This window comes from Styela clava, chromosome 10 (genome assembly GCF_964204865.1).
Source record: "Styela clava chromosome 10, kaStyClav1.hap1.2, whole genome shotgun sequence".
Lineage (NCBI taxonomy): Eukaryota > Metazoa > Chordata > Ascidiacea > Stolidobranchia > Styelidae > Styela > Styela clava.
Genome location: NC_135259.1, coordinates 171,829 through 186,892, shown reverse-complemented (window position 1 = coordinate 186,892; position 15,064 = coordinate 171,829). Strand labels below are relative to the sequence as shown.

At 37.1% G+C, this 15,064-nt stretch overlaps 1 protein-coding gene and 1 long non-coding RNA gene across 2 annotated transcripts in view; both read left to right on the top strand.

The window, feature by feature from the left end:
• The window catches only part of LOC144428084 (S-phase kinase-associated protein 2-like), a 97,222-nt gene that overhangs the window by 65,208 nt on the left and 16,950 nt on the right, over positions 1–15,064 (top strand). The gene's annotated exons all lie outside the window — the stretch shown is intronic.
• Positions 1–15,064, top strand: part of LOC144428090 (uncharacterized) — a 90,572-nt gene that overhangs the window by 59,489 nt on the left and 16,019 nt on the right. The window lies entirely within an intron of this gene.

Here is a 15,064-nt window from a genome sequence, read left to right as displayed (position 1 = left end):
AAAATATATTGCATTTTAAGAATATCCTAACGTCAAAGCCAGGAGAATGAGCATGTGTTCAAGTATTCAAAATGAAATGAAAAATACCTATTGCTTCAATTATCACCCTTCCGAAATTTACAAAACCATCTACACAGAAAGCTAAACTCACATCTCCCCCTAACCTTTTGATTTCTGGTTTTCTTCTCTCCAAAGGTATTTGAGTTTTAAGTCAATTTCTTATGCTCCACATTTTCAGGAATGTTTGTAAATGAGCGTTCTTGGCCTGAATCGCTTGTTTTCTGAATAAAGGTCCACAATTCATATGTTTTGTTATATTCATTATGACATCATACAAAACCTCTGTCTTAGCAGTTAAAGGTGGATAAAGACGCCAAAACGGCAAAATTATACCCGCATATAGAATATATATCTAGAAGAAAACGAAGTAGCATAACAAAACAGATAATGTTTAAATTTTAGTACCATATTTTAGATAGGCTGAAGTATGTTTCGTGATCTATGGCGTGATTGTTTCGGCCATCCACATAAAAATGTCGGTTCTTTTAATCACGCGTGTATCAAGTCTTGCGATCTGGTAGATATCGATGTTTAATTTGTTTTAATTTATTGCGGAACTGCGCGTTCTGTTTGACAAATTCGAAAACTACTGTGCGATTATTGTCGACGAAACGCCAGGGAAATTATAGAAATTAATTTGAAATCCCTGTCTCCAAATTAACTTTATTTTGATTATTATATTTCGCGTCGGCTTTGATCTTCCTTATCGTCACTTTAAAATGAAAAAGTAAACAATATCTTTGCTACTGGCCTCGGGATTCGTTGTATTTTCCTGTCACATCCATGTTTTTGCATTAAATATACCTCATGAAATGTCGTCACTGCGGATCGGTGAAAATTTCTGATAAGATTGACTCAATGTTACTTCATTAAGAACTTGTATTAATGTTTCCAATTTTACAAAACGACCAACTGAATAATTAAAAATCATGCAACATTAGGGCGACATTATGCTCATCGAGGAATTGAAATAATATCATATCCACTGGAAATAAATAAAAATATCATACCGCAAATATAACACTCAATTCTGACGCCATTGTCCGTTAGCCAGAAGTGTATGCTGATTCTCGTGTCTCGTACGATGTGCTGTCCAAGCGTTTAATTCGGCGACGTACAAACGACGTGCCGTGTCCAGGCCACGTGTTGTGTTAACAGATATTAGAACAGTAAACTGTCATTCTAATATTCGATAGGATATTCGAATATTTTCCCCAACTCAAACGAAACTGAAACTTATAACCACGCGGACTGACGACAAAGCCACCACCATGAATATTCACAGGAAGTCATCCATCAATGAGGCAGAATCCTGACGCGAGTCGAGTAGGGTCCAAAACTAGTGTCAGAATTTTTCCTTCCAAGGTTCGGTTCTTTTTCCGCAACTCAACATCGAGTCATCAAAGTTTTTGTCTATATTCTTTTGTCCTTTTTTCCAAAACTAATTGCAAATAGCTTCGGTTTGCTTCGCTCAGTCAATCGCAAAAAATCTGGTCCAACTAGCCATCTGTCAGAATTCTATAAAAACTTAAGAATATCCATTCATCTAGTGCAGTAATCAGTTGGATTTTGCGCGGAATAAGCTTTAAGTAGAACGATTCTGGCAATTTTCTTGGAATGCTTCAATTATATTTGACAGAATATTCCAAATTTGTACAGGGAATATTTACATTCAACATCTTTGAATTGACGACGAATTGAAATATTTCGAAAAATTATAGAATTACTCCACTTTGATCAAGACTTCAGTCTCTTATTGTTGAATTCGTCATATCAAGCATCAGATATTGAACTTACAACAGTAGGGCTTTTCTATTTGTAACAAAACCTGTGACCCCCTGGTGTTCAAGTATGAAGCAATCCCTTTCCCCTCCCACAGTTCAAGCTCAAGCACTTTTCGCAGTAAGTCTCTCGATATCTAAATCAATACTTGTGGCGACACGATGAACGTATACCTCACGTGGAATCTGATTTAGAATTCGAAACCCATTCAAAGTAGGTAAATCAACTTAAAAGTCCATATCGATATTGCACTACTAGGAAATTTATTTCCGCTGTCGTACGTAACTCCCGTTAGGCAACAAAAATTCGCCACCTATGATGAATCAACATCTCCGAAAGAACGGAACAATAATTTATACGCACATGGCTGTTTTCAACAAAAACAATTATTTTAACATTTAAAAATTGCAGAATTAATATCATTTTCGAAAAATCGAGTATATGAAGCATGACTATCATATTGACGTTTATAGCTGTCGGTCTTTCCAAAAAATCACTACGATGCGATTTTTTATAAAATCGTTGTTTTTTTAGGCTGTTTCGTAAGACTTTTTATACGAGCTGCGTGTTCGTTTTAGTTTTCGTGATTCTCATTCCTCCCCATAAAATAAAATTCATCAGGACGGTAAAATAATTTAATTTTACTGTTCGTGAAAATATATTCTCGTCCATCTTTAGACGACTCACTGAGCGACAAATCGTACGCCGTGCCTACAGATTCACTGGACCAGCTTTTCCCGATTTGTTCTTGTAGCATGGTTAAATGGTCGCGTAAACCACAATGCATCAAAATTGTCTTATTGTCAAAACTTGTACGCAAATTTTCGACCAAGTCCAACCAAGACGAGTTTCAATTCCTATTGGTTTATGTTGTCGACCCACTCTACGCAAAATGCTGGAAGTGCGCTATGGAATTATCCGACGCGATTAAAATCACAGCTTGATTCGCTTCAATATTGGCCAACGGAATATCGTGTAAGTAATGCATATATTGATCTTTTTTCAGCATTCTATCTGAATGTGGTATGCGTGACTCGATCACAAACACGTTGTTCAACGCCAATATTCGTCGTAACCAGATTTCACCGATAATATTACTACTTCTGTATCTTGCGAAACGCCTTTGTTTCATAAAGTGTCAGTGCTAACACGGGTATGGTTTATATTTATTAGACCAAGTTTTCGTTTCGATTCATGATGTATATATAATTGAGATTTGACTAGCAGAGTCTACAACAGCGATAACTTATTCAGAAAAGCCCAATGGATCCTTCACTACAACTGGCAAAAGCTGAAACTGGACACCACGTCTGAAACATTTGCATTGGCAACGCTGTGTTGTATGAGTAGAGGCATTGCGATGATTGTTAGCATTTGATCTTCTTGTAAAGATCCTCAGGCCATGGATCACTGAATGCTGCTTACCCGAACAAGCGCGACACATGTTAGGAAATCTACACCAAAGAGCAAACTGACCAAGTTCGAAACAATTGAAACATAAACTTGATTCTAGTGAAAATCTTCTTTTTTTACGTCATTGGACAAAAAAACTTGAAAAATGTAAACCATTGCAGAAGCAACTACGTTTTTGTGGAAGCTTGAACGTATGACTTAAATTGGAGATTGGAGTTCTGCCTACTTCAGGGGTGGGCAACCTTTGGCACGCGTGCCAAACTTGGCACGAGATCGTCTTATTTCAGATAAAAAGTTTCGAGACTGAATTATCTGATAAAACTCGGTGTTCGTTTATTCATTATCGTTTGTTAACAATATGTTATTTATTTAAGTTCTTTTTGTCTTTTCATGGCTTCAAAGAAATATATATATCATGGCGTAGCAACTGAGCTCTCGACGAATTTTGTCGGAATTAACACAACGTTTGGCTACATTGTTACGTAATATATATTTCTGATTGATTTATGAAGTGGTGCAGCTCATGTTGGTTAGAGTTACTTGCTAACTTACTGTTATAACTTGATTTCGAAAGAAATATAAGCTATTAGGGAAGGAAATACAAGAGAGTAGTGCAGAAAACGAACTATTACATGATTGGGATGCCATTCCCGAGAATTTTTTTGAAACTTAAAAACTTTGCAATGCACTATTCTACAACAGGGGTCGGTAAACTGAGGGCCAAATGCGGCCCGCGAGCTAATTTGTTGCGGCCCTCGAACAACCCGACATTTATTAAATGAAACAAAAATTGATCCCAAATTTATTATTGTATGTACGCGGATTTATGAGGTAACAAGTTCTGCTGTATGACGCTTGTTTTGAAATATGTAGCGTCAGTTGCATGTCGTTCGAGTTAATTGTGATCATTAAAATTCAAAAATGTTTGGAAAACGCAGGATAGCTTGCGACGAGGACTGAACATTCCAATGTGCTTCGACGAAAAATTCGAGCCGAGACCCAGGACTGCGCCACAGTTGATCTATGCGACAGTGCAAAACATATAATGGGCACGTTCGGAAGCACATATTGCTGCGAACAGCTTTATCTGAAATGCATTACACTTGGAATAAACTTCGTACTCGCTTGTCAGGTCTTCTTTGGAAGACGTACCGTGAGGGCAAGTGGCAAAAAAACATCATCCTTCACATTAATAACAAGTAAATAAAAACAATATGTTGTTGAATAATTTATATATATTAAGAAACGGCACATACACATCTCATAGTAGCAGGCTTTTAACGCAATAATAGAAGGTGTGAATGCGCCACAATTTGAAATTCAATCTAGCGCTTGTTCGAAAGCGGAAATATTGCGGCCCGCAAGTTCATAAAGTTTTCCGACCACTGCTCTACATCATCTGCATATGCTTGTGAATCTTTGTTCTCAGTTATGGTTGGAATTTTAATAAGTCGTCTCGTAACAGGAGTAGCCTGGACGTTGAAACCAGTATAGTTCGTATATTTCTTTGAAAGTTACAACATATAAACCCAATGTAAAATCTCTATCAGCGGTAATGCAGCAGCAGAAATCTCACTGAGATAGAATAAGAAAAGTAATCAAATCTATTTGTCGGACTGATAATATATCCGAATAGTGAATCCGTCTGTAGTCCTACATGTTTGAAAGGTTTATTATTATGTATTTTTGCTTTGGAAGTAGCAAAGCATTGTTTTTAATTTTGGTCGGCACGCGGAAGAATTTTGTTGTTAAATTTAGCCGATTTTGGCACGCGAGCCGAAAAAGGTTGCCCACCCCTGGCCTACTTGAACCTTGTTGAGTACATTTACGTACAAAATACACACTGCATATATAGCATCCACACCACACATACAAATTGACAATTTCGTTATCTTCATAGGTTTTGTTTCCGTATTTTAAACTCCAATTGTTTTTGGAAGTTGAGTAAACATTTTTTTTTTAATATTTTCCTCTGTTATCCATTTCATCAACACATTTCATATAATTTCCGGGGCCGGTTTGTACGAAATGTTTTATTGCCCATTTTTTGGAACCGCCCTTTAATCTAAGCACTGTAAAGTTAGTCAACGTCCCTCCTTTTACTGTGGCGAATAAATGACTCACCCCCCCCGCCCTCGCTAGAAAATTTGAAATTTTGTTGCCACGAGGTAGATGCACGTCGCACAACGCGGATCAGGGAGTCTGCTGTGCAAATGTATGTTTTATTAATGATGGGTTTTCCTATTTCGCGTTTGACTCATGCCATACGTTGCAAAATGATTATCAGGTGGGAATTTGATACTTAGAATATTGTTAGGTTTATTCATATATTACCCGAATAGGTTTTGAGGATTGCTCTAATATATGCAATGTTATATTTATCATTGTCTTATTTTGTAACCTAGCATACTCGCGGCTGTTCTTTGAGTCCTTGTCAAAAAGAGTCAATTTATTATTAACACCAATACTGAAGTACTAAGACTGTTAACACTGATGTCAACATCAGATGTGTTTCAGGCTGATAACAAAGTTTCTTTCAAAGTTTCTTGTTGGTGCATAAATTGAAGACAATAATTTGGATACCAAAGGACAGGATACGACTTTAGTTAGCTCGTGACCGTAGTGGGAAACCTTACTTCAAACTACTTATCCCACATGCACAACCTTTACATTTGTTCAATTTCTGATGAATGGGCTAGTATGAAAGGGAGGTTTGAAGATCATAGTGCCAGTATTTGACAAGTCAAAGACAGTTAAACTCACATATTTTATTATCCACCGACACCGACAACACATATTTAAGAAATATTTCCAAATGAGCGTTCTTGGCGTGAATCGCTTGTTATCTGAATAAAAGAACACAATTCATAGGTTTTGTTGTAATCATCATGCAAAATTTATATCTTAGCAGTTGAAGGTGGTTAAAGACGCTAAAAATGGCAAAATTATGACCGCATAAAGAATATATGTCTAAAAGAAAACGAAGTAGAATAAAAAACAGATAAGTTTAGGGCTGCCCAACCCGCGGGCCGCGTTCATAAGCAATGAGTCCATGAGCAAACATTTTTTAAGGTTTAAATTTTAGTACCGTATTTTATATATATATGGCTAAACTATGTTTCGTATTATGGCGTGACATCCAAATGTCGTTTCTTTCAATCACGCGTATAGTAAGTCTTGCGCTCTGTTGAATATCGATGTCAGTTTTTTTTTTTCAATTTATTTATTCTGTTTGACAAATTCGAAAACTACTGTGCGATGAAAGAACGGAGCAGTGATTTATACGCACATGGCTGTTTCCAAGAAGAATCATTATTTGAACAGTTAAAAATTGCAGAATTAATATAATCTTCCAAAAATCGAATATATGAAGCATGGCTTTCATATTGACGTTTATAGCTGTCGGTCTTTTCTGCAATTGAAAAAGCACCTTGACGCGATTATTTATTTAATCGTTGTTTGTTTTTTTTGGGTTGTTTTGTAAGACTTTGGAATCTTATTCGAGCTGCGTGTTCGTTTTGTGACTTTTCGCAATTTCCATTCATCTCCATAAAACCAAATTCATCAGGACGGTAAAATAATTTAATTTTACTGTTCGTGGAAAATATTCTCGTCTATTATTAAACGACTCGCTACACGGTAAATTGAACGACGTGACTATAATGGTCACATAAACCACAATGCATGAAATTTGAAATTGTCTTATTGTCAATACTTGTACGCAAATTTCCGATCAAGTTCAACCATGAGGAATTTCAATTCGTATTGGTTCATGTTGCGAAGGGTGCGCTATGGGATTTTATGCCGCGATTAAAATCATAGCTTGATTCGCTTCAATATCGGCCAACGGAATATCCTGCAAGCGAGGCGAGGCATATATTGATCTCTTTTAAACATTCTAGCTGAATGTTGTATGCGTGACTCCATCGCAAACACGTTGTTTAATGCCAATATTCTTAATAACCAGATTCCACCTACAATTTTACTAACTCTGCTATTTGTGAAAAGCCTTTGTTACATAAAGTGTCAATGCTAACACAGGTACGATTTATTTTTATTAGACCAAGTCTTCGTTTCGATTGATGATGTATATATAATTGAGATTTGAATAGCAAAGTCTAGCACAGCGATAAAGTATTCAGAAAAGCCCACAGACCTTTTAGTACAACTGGCAAAGGCTGAAATTGGACACCACGTCTGAAACATTTGCATTGACAACGCTGTTTTACGAGTAGAGACATTGCGATGGTTGTTAGCATTTGATCTTCTTGTAAAGATCCTCAGGCCATGGATCACTGAATAATGCTTACCCGAACAAGCGCGACACATGTTATAAAATTTACACCAAAAGGCAAACTGTCCAAGTTCGAGACAATTGAAACATGAACTTAATTCTAGTGAAAATTAATTCTTTTTACGTCATTGGACATGTACATTTAAAGAATGTAAACAATTGCAGAAGCAACTACGTTTTTGTGGATGCTTGAAAGTATGACTTAAAATCGGATATTTTGCGGCTACTGAATTCTTGAATCTTTGCCACATTTACTCATTGCAACTACGTAATTACTCACCATCGTACCTGGGCCGTCGACATGTCGTTTGCTACCCCGTCAAGGACGCGAATAGCCGAAGCATATGTGAACCGTCGTCGTCAATACAACTGTGTACATTATCAAAAAATTTACCAGACTAGTTTGGTTCCAGGTGAACAATCCACGCGTCAACTGCTTCTTGGATTGAACGGTTAAAGTTAATTTTGTAGAAAGCTCGAAAGGATGCAAAAGTCTTCAATTGATACAGTATGACGTCGTTGCATTACTGTTGAATAACAGCAAATAGTTAAGCTATTTTATAAGTTGCAATATCTGCAGAAAACTGTAGGTATGTTTACAAAACATTGTAACTCAAATACTCCATCAGTCAGCCAGTCAGAAGTTCATTTTTCACCAAAATGAACATATATCTAATACAAACAAAACTAGAAAAAAACACAAAAAAGGAATTTCATGCTGGTTATCGAGCAGCGATACCTGAGATAAAGGTATAACTTTGATATAGGTAGAATAGAAAGAAGTCCATGAAATACAAATGTTTCAAACCAGCACCTTCGTCGACCCAATTAAACAGCCCTACAGAACCCATGAGGTTGGATCGAACCCATGTTAAGAAACACTGCTAAAAAACCGAGAATGGTTAATAGATAATCTGAGCTACTCGCATCAGGCAAGGTAGTCATGGAAGCAATATAGCATAGAATAAACCAAGCACAGCGATAGCTGTTCCACGAACAGATGTTTTGAGCATGTGTTCAAATATTCAGTTATTCTAAATGAAATGAAATACTGTTACAAAATTAACAAAACAATCTAAGCAGAAAGCTAAACTTACATCACCTGTTAGTGGGAGATGTGAGTTTAGCTTGACGCGATTATTGGATCGTTATTTTAAGCTGTTTTGTAAGATTTGAATCTTATACAAGCTGCGTGTTCGTTAAATGACTTTTTGCAATTTCCACTCAGCTCTATAAAACCAAATTCATCAGGACGGTCAAATAATTTAATTTCACTGTTCGTGAAAATATGCTGGAAGTGCGCTATGGGATTATCGGACGCGATTAAAATCATAGCTCGATTTGCTCTAATATCGGCCAACGGAATATCGTGTAAGTAATGCATATCTCTTTTAAGCATTTTAGCTGAATGTGGTATGCGTGACTCGATCACAAACACGTTATTCCACGCCAATAATCGTCGTAACCAGATTTCACCGACAATTTTACTACTTCTGTATCTTGTGAAACGCCTTTGTTACATAAAGTGTCAATTGTAACACGGGTACAATTGTTTTTATTAGACCAAGTCTTCGTTTCGATTCATGATGTATATCTAATTGAGATTTGACTAGCAGAGTCTACCACAGCGATAACGTATTCAGAAAAGCCCGATGGACCTTTTACTACAACTAGCAAAAGGTGAAACTGGACACCACGTCTGAGGCATTTGCATTGGCAACGCAGTTTGTACAAGTAGATACATTGCGATGATTGTTAGCATTTGATCTTCTTGTAAAGATCCCCAGGCCATGGATCACTGAATGTTGCTTGTTCAGCGATTACTTGATTTATTTTGGCAGCGCTTGACAAAAGAATATTGTCTCCAATTTTAGTGCCGACAGAAGTGACTCAATGTTCAACACAACTTTCAAGTTAGAGATTTTGTGGCCCTGATTATCAAGAAGTTGTCAGAAAAGTGAAAGTGCACATATCCAATTGTATTTATGTGCGTGACATTATGAAGTTCTGCCTACTTGAACCTTGTTGAGTACATTTACGTACAATATACACACTGCATATATAGCATCCACACCACACATACACATTGACAATTTCGTTATCTTCATGGGTTTTGTTTCCTTATTTTTAACTCCAATTGTTTTTGGAAGTTGAGCAAACATTTTTTTTTCAAATATTTTCTCCGTTATCCATTTCATCAAAACATTTCATATAATTTCCGGGGCCGGTATGTACGAAATGTTTTATTGCCCATTTTATGGAACCTTAAGCTCTTTATTTTAAGCACTGTATAGTACTATAGTTAGTCAACGTCCCTCCTTTTACTGTGGCGAATAAAGGACTCACCCCTCCCAGTCCCCTCGCTAGAAATTTGAAATTTTGTTGCCACGAGGTAGATGCACGTCGCACAATGCGGATGAGGGAGTCTGCTGTGCAATTGTATATTTTATTAATGATGGAATTTCCTATTTCGCGTTTGACTCATGCCATACGTTGCAAAATGATTATCAGGTGGGAATTTGATACTTAGAATATTGTTAGGTTTATTCATATATTACCCGAATAGGTTTTGACGATTGCTCTAATATATGCAATGTTATATTTATCATTGTCTTATTTTGTATCTTAGCATACTCGCGGCTGTTCTTTGAGTCCTTGTCAAAAATAGTCAATTTATTATTAACACCAATACTGAAGTACTAAGACTGTTAACACTGATGTCAACATCAGATGTGTTTCAGGCTGATAACAAAGTTTCTTTCAAAGTTTCTTGTTGGTGCATAAATTGAAGACAATAATTTGGATTCCAAAGGACAGGATACGACTTTAGTTAGCTCGTAACTCGTAGCCGTAGTGGGAAACCTTACTTCAAACTACTTATCCCACATGCACAACCTTTACATTTGCTCAATTTCTGATGAATGAGCTAGTATGAAAGGGAGGTATGAAGATCATAGTGCCAGTATTTGACAAGTCAAAGAAAGTTAAACTCACATATTTTATTATCCACATAATTTGTTTCTGTTATCATTCTCTTAGAAGTATTTTGTGGTTCTCGTGATTGCATCGCATACGGCACCGATGTCTAGCAATAGAATGATGAGAAATAAGATTAAAAAAGGCGATACTCGCATTCGCTGAATGCCCGTAAAATTAGAATTTTTCACATTATAAAAAATAAGGAACGGGTAGATATAATTGACAATCTTCCAAATACATGATATGTGGCTTAAAGTAATTACATTTAATCTCAAACAAACTTTGTGATATATATATGAAGACGTTGTTGAATTATTACTTGTCTTAGTGAATTGGATGGAGCAAGATTCGAATCTAAATTTACATGCGTGTCGAATCCATAGATTTTCTGGAATCGTATTGAAGATCGATTTCTCTACATCTTTTATCGATACAATATTAATTTATGTTTCTACTAATTGCAGCATCCGTTATATAAGATCTACCCTAGGGTGGTCCAAGGTTGCGAGGTTGGCGTGACGCAAAAACTTTTGGCGATGTCTCGCGGGCCGCAGAACGAGAAAACCCAAAAGTGATAAAACATCGGGAGTTTACCCATTTGCTCCTTGAGAAATATCGTGATATTTTTGGCATTTTTCTTCATGTTTGATTTTGTAATGTCCGCTAAAATTATATTTTTTCGTGGTAGAAATTACTTGGAAACACGCCAGACCCCGTCATTGAACGTTGTTGGGGAAAGGTAAATACGTTTCCTATTTCTTGTTCACCCATTCTACACTTATTGTATGATGAATTCATATATTTGACTAATTTCATTACTTTTAGCGTGATCAGGTCTAGTGGTATCGTCAAATGACAACCAAAATATATGTCTAAGATGAGACTCCGGATCCAGCTAAAAAAAAAAACTGGATTGCGCGGCGCTAAGTCAGGTCTGCGTTTCGTCATTGCTGTCACATGGCCACGTCTCTAAAATTGAGAAGTTACTTAAGGCGAGCTTCATGTACGAAGTTTGGATGAAAGCGCGATTCATCTCATCAGCTTGATCATGTCTGCACAAGACAATTTATTCTCCTCGTACCGACCACGGGAAGTCATTTCCATCCTGGTAGAGTCTTGACGTTTATAGATACAACATTGAAATTCCGTGATTTTATCAAATATCAATCCCGACATCGGGATTAGGAAAAAGGCCAATCACAGTTGGAATAGTTTGGAAATAACTCAAAAATATTCTGCCAATAAATACACTTATCTACCAATGGTTTAGTGCACGCTAAAATTGTTCTACGGGCGCAAGGAATGTGCTAGGGCCGCGGTTCGGACCACCCTGATCTACCCTATAAAGCTCGGTACAAGCAGTACTTAATCATATTCATGTAACTTCTATCCTGAAATCCCTACTAACATGCATTCTTAAACCATTATAGGTTGTTACTAGGGCTGGGAATGGTTAACCGGTTAACCGATTTCATATGGTTAACGGTTATGATTTATTTTAACCGTTAACTGACATCTCAGGTACAAATCCTCGTTATACCGTACAATTTCGTCAAATATGATTACGTCATCGCAAATTTATCTTTTGAGGCGTTTAATTAAAAAAAATCTTACTAACTGTGTGGGTAAGGAATCAATAAATGTGAAAATAATGGAAGCACCAAATTTGCTGATAATAAAAATTTACAATGATGAATTCAGAATCAGTTTTCGGTCGATTTTGAAATATATTGTTCACGATTTCATTGCAAAATCGGATATTCAATGTCATACAACAAGTGTGCAGTTGATGCCGTTTTTCTTTATGATATATATCTCGAATTAGAATTTTCACATAGAACACTCAAAATTTGTCACATAAATGACGTTTAAGAACGGAATCGAGTTTTCTAAAATATTTCCACACGCCCGAACCACGCTGCCTATCTTTTGCAGCAGAGGAAACATGAAACTATCTCGATTCGTGAATAATTTTGAGCGATACCGGAATAAGAACACGCGAAATTGCTTTGTTATGAGAATTAAGTTCAGTTATTCCTGTTGCAGTGTGCTACACTTTGTTTATATTCCGTCATTATTACATTATCGTTCTTTGTGTTGTGATCACTGATTATCGTCAAGCGACAACGGACTGCATTTGCCTTACTGCATTAGTTACGTGCCGTTACGAGTATTAGACGGTAGTCCGATTAAGTTTGGCTATACTTAGTGACTCAATGTAATTATGTTGCATGTTCTTGTGTTTAGGTTAAGATGCGTTTTTAGTTTCTCAAAGCCATAATTTTGGTTATAATAAATACACTGTCATAACAATTTAAGAAACTAAAATCTTAAATATGGATGCATCGATGAAACCAGTGAGACTTGACCTAAATCTGAATTCTCCAAGCGCGGCAAAGGAATGGAAGCACTGGCGAAAAACATTTGAGAACTACATTGAAGAATTAGAGATGAGTGTACAAGAGGGCCAGTCTGTGAATAAACTCAAGAGGCTAATCAACTCAGAATCTCACAATGTTTATGAATATATTGAAGATGTGGACGCTTATAGTAAAGCTATGGAAGTGCTACATAACTTATATGTCAAGACGCCGAATGAAATATTTGCACGACATCTGCTAGTTACGGCAAAGCAACAAACTGGTCAATCCATCGACGAATTTTTACAAACTCTGCGTAATCTAAGTAAAGATTGTAATTTTAAAGATGTTTCTGCCGCGCAGTACCGCGACGAACTTATACGTGATTCTTTTATCAATGGTATTTTGTCAAATAACATCCGACAACGTCTTTTGGAAAACAAGGACTTGACTCTTGAATTAGCGTTTTCACAAGCTTCATCACTTGATCTGGCGCAACGTAATTCGTCAGCATATGAAGCATCTCGAATCGACGAATTGCAACCTTCGGCATTGGCCACTTCCGAAACCTCTTTCGACAATGAAGGTATAGTAACTGGCCGTATAACAGGGCGAAAATGTATATTCTGTGGATATAATTACCACAATCGTCAAAATTGTCCCGCACGCAATGCCAATTGCTACAAATGCGATAAAAAAGGCCACTTTGCCAAAGTTTGCCGATCAAAGATGAATAAATCTGAAGACTCTTCATCTATAACGGCGTCAGTAAATCCATCAGTCCACGATGTGCAATCAGCACCAAGGTGTTTACTGCCGGCAACACTTCCAGTTGTCATAGCTGGTCGCAATACAACTGCGTTGATAGATACCGGAAGCTCTCTCTCTTTTATAAACGAAAAGACTGCGAGAATGCTACGTTTGAAAATTTTGCCCTCACGGGAAAATGTAGTGATGGCTGTCCAGCATCTGCAAGGAACGACTATTGGATCCTGTTTAACTGATATGATAATTGATACTCGTTCATATACCAAAGTGCCTCTTAAAGTATTTCGAGGTCTTTGTTGTGATTTATTGCTCGGTCAGGACTTTCAAAGACAACATGAAAGAGTCATTTTCCCTTTTAACGGCTCTCGTCCTGAACTTCTAGTTCAATATGAATCAAAAGTATGGGGTTTAGCTGCTGCAAACTACACCCCGGCTTCGTTATTTTCTAATCTCATGAAAAATTGTCATCCGATAGCTGTCAAATCTCGCCGTTTTGGCGCGTTAGACAAAGAATTCATCGCTAAAGAAGTTTCGAGAATGTACAACGAAGGAATTATCAGGCCAAGTTCTTCGCCGTGGAGAGAACAGCCTTTAGTTGTGAAGGACCCATTGACCTCAAAACGACGATTGTGCATAGACTATTCACAAACGATAAACATTTATACAGAGCTAGACGCCTATCCATTGCCGCGAATTGATGATATGGTTAACGAACTTGCTGGATATTCCTGGTTTTCCACCTACGATCTGAAATCCGCGTATCATCAGTGTCCAATATGCCAGCAAGATAAAATTTTCAATGCGTTTGAAGGCGATGGTAAACTCTGGGAATTCAAACGTATTCCATTTGGAGTGACCAATGGAGTACCAGCTTTTCAGCGGCTAATGGATGAAATTGTGGAAAAAGGCAATCTGAAAGATACATTTCCATACCTCGACAATGTAACTATAGCTGGACATACAAAAGAGGAGCATGACTATAATGTGAAGAAATTTCTCGATACTGTTAAGAAAAACAATTTAACACTAAATGATGCAAAAACAGTATCAAGTGTACGGAAAATTAACATTTTGGGATATACAGTGGGTAATAATTCAGTAGCTCCAGATCCCGAACGCCTAGCTCCATTAAGAGAACTCCTACCTCCAACAAATAGTCGCGCTCTGCAAAGAATAATTGGACTTTTTGCGTATTATTCGAAATGGATTGTAAACTTTTCAGACAAAATGCGACGACTCCGCCAAGCGAAAACATTTCCTTTAGATTGCGCTACAGTACAAGACTTCGAATCACTAAAAAGAGAAATCGGAAATGCCACTTTGAACTCAATTGATGAGCATGTTCCATTTGTTGTAGAATGCGACGCATCGGAGATTGCAATTTCAGCCACACTGAATCAAGGAGGGC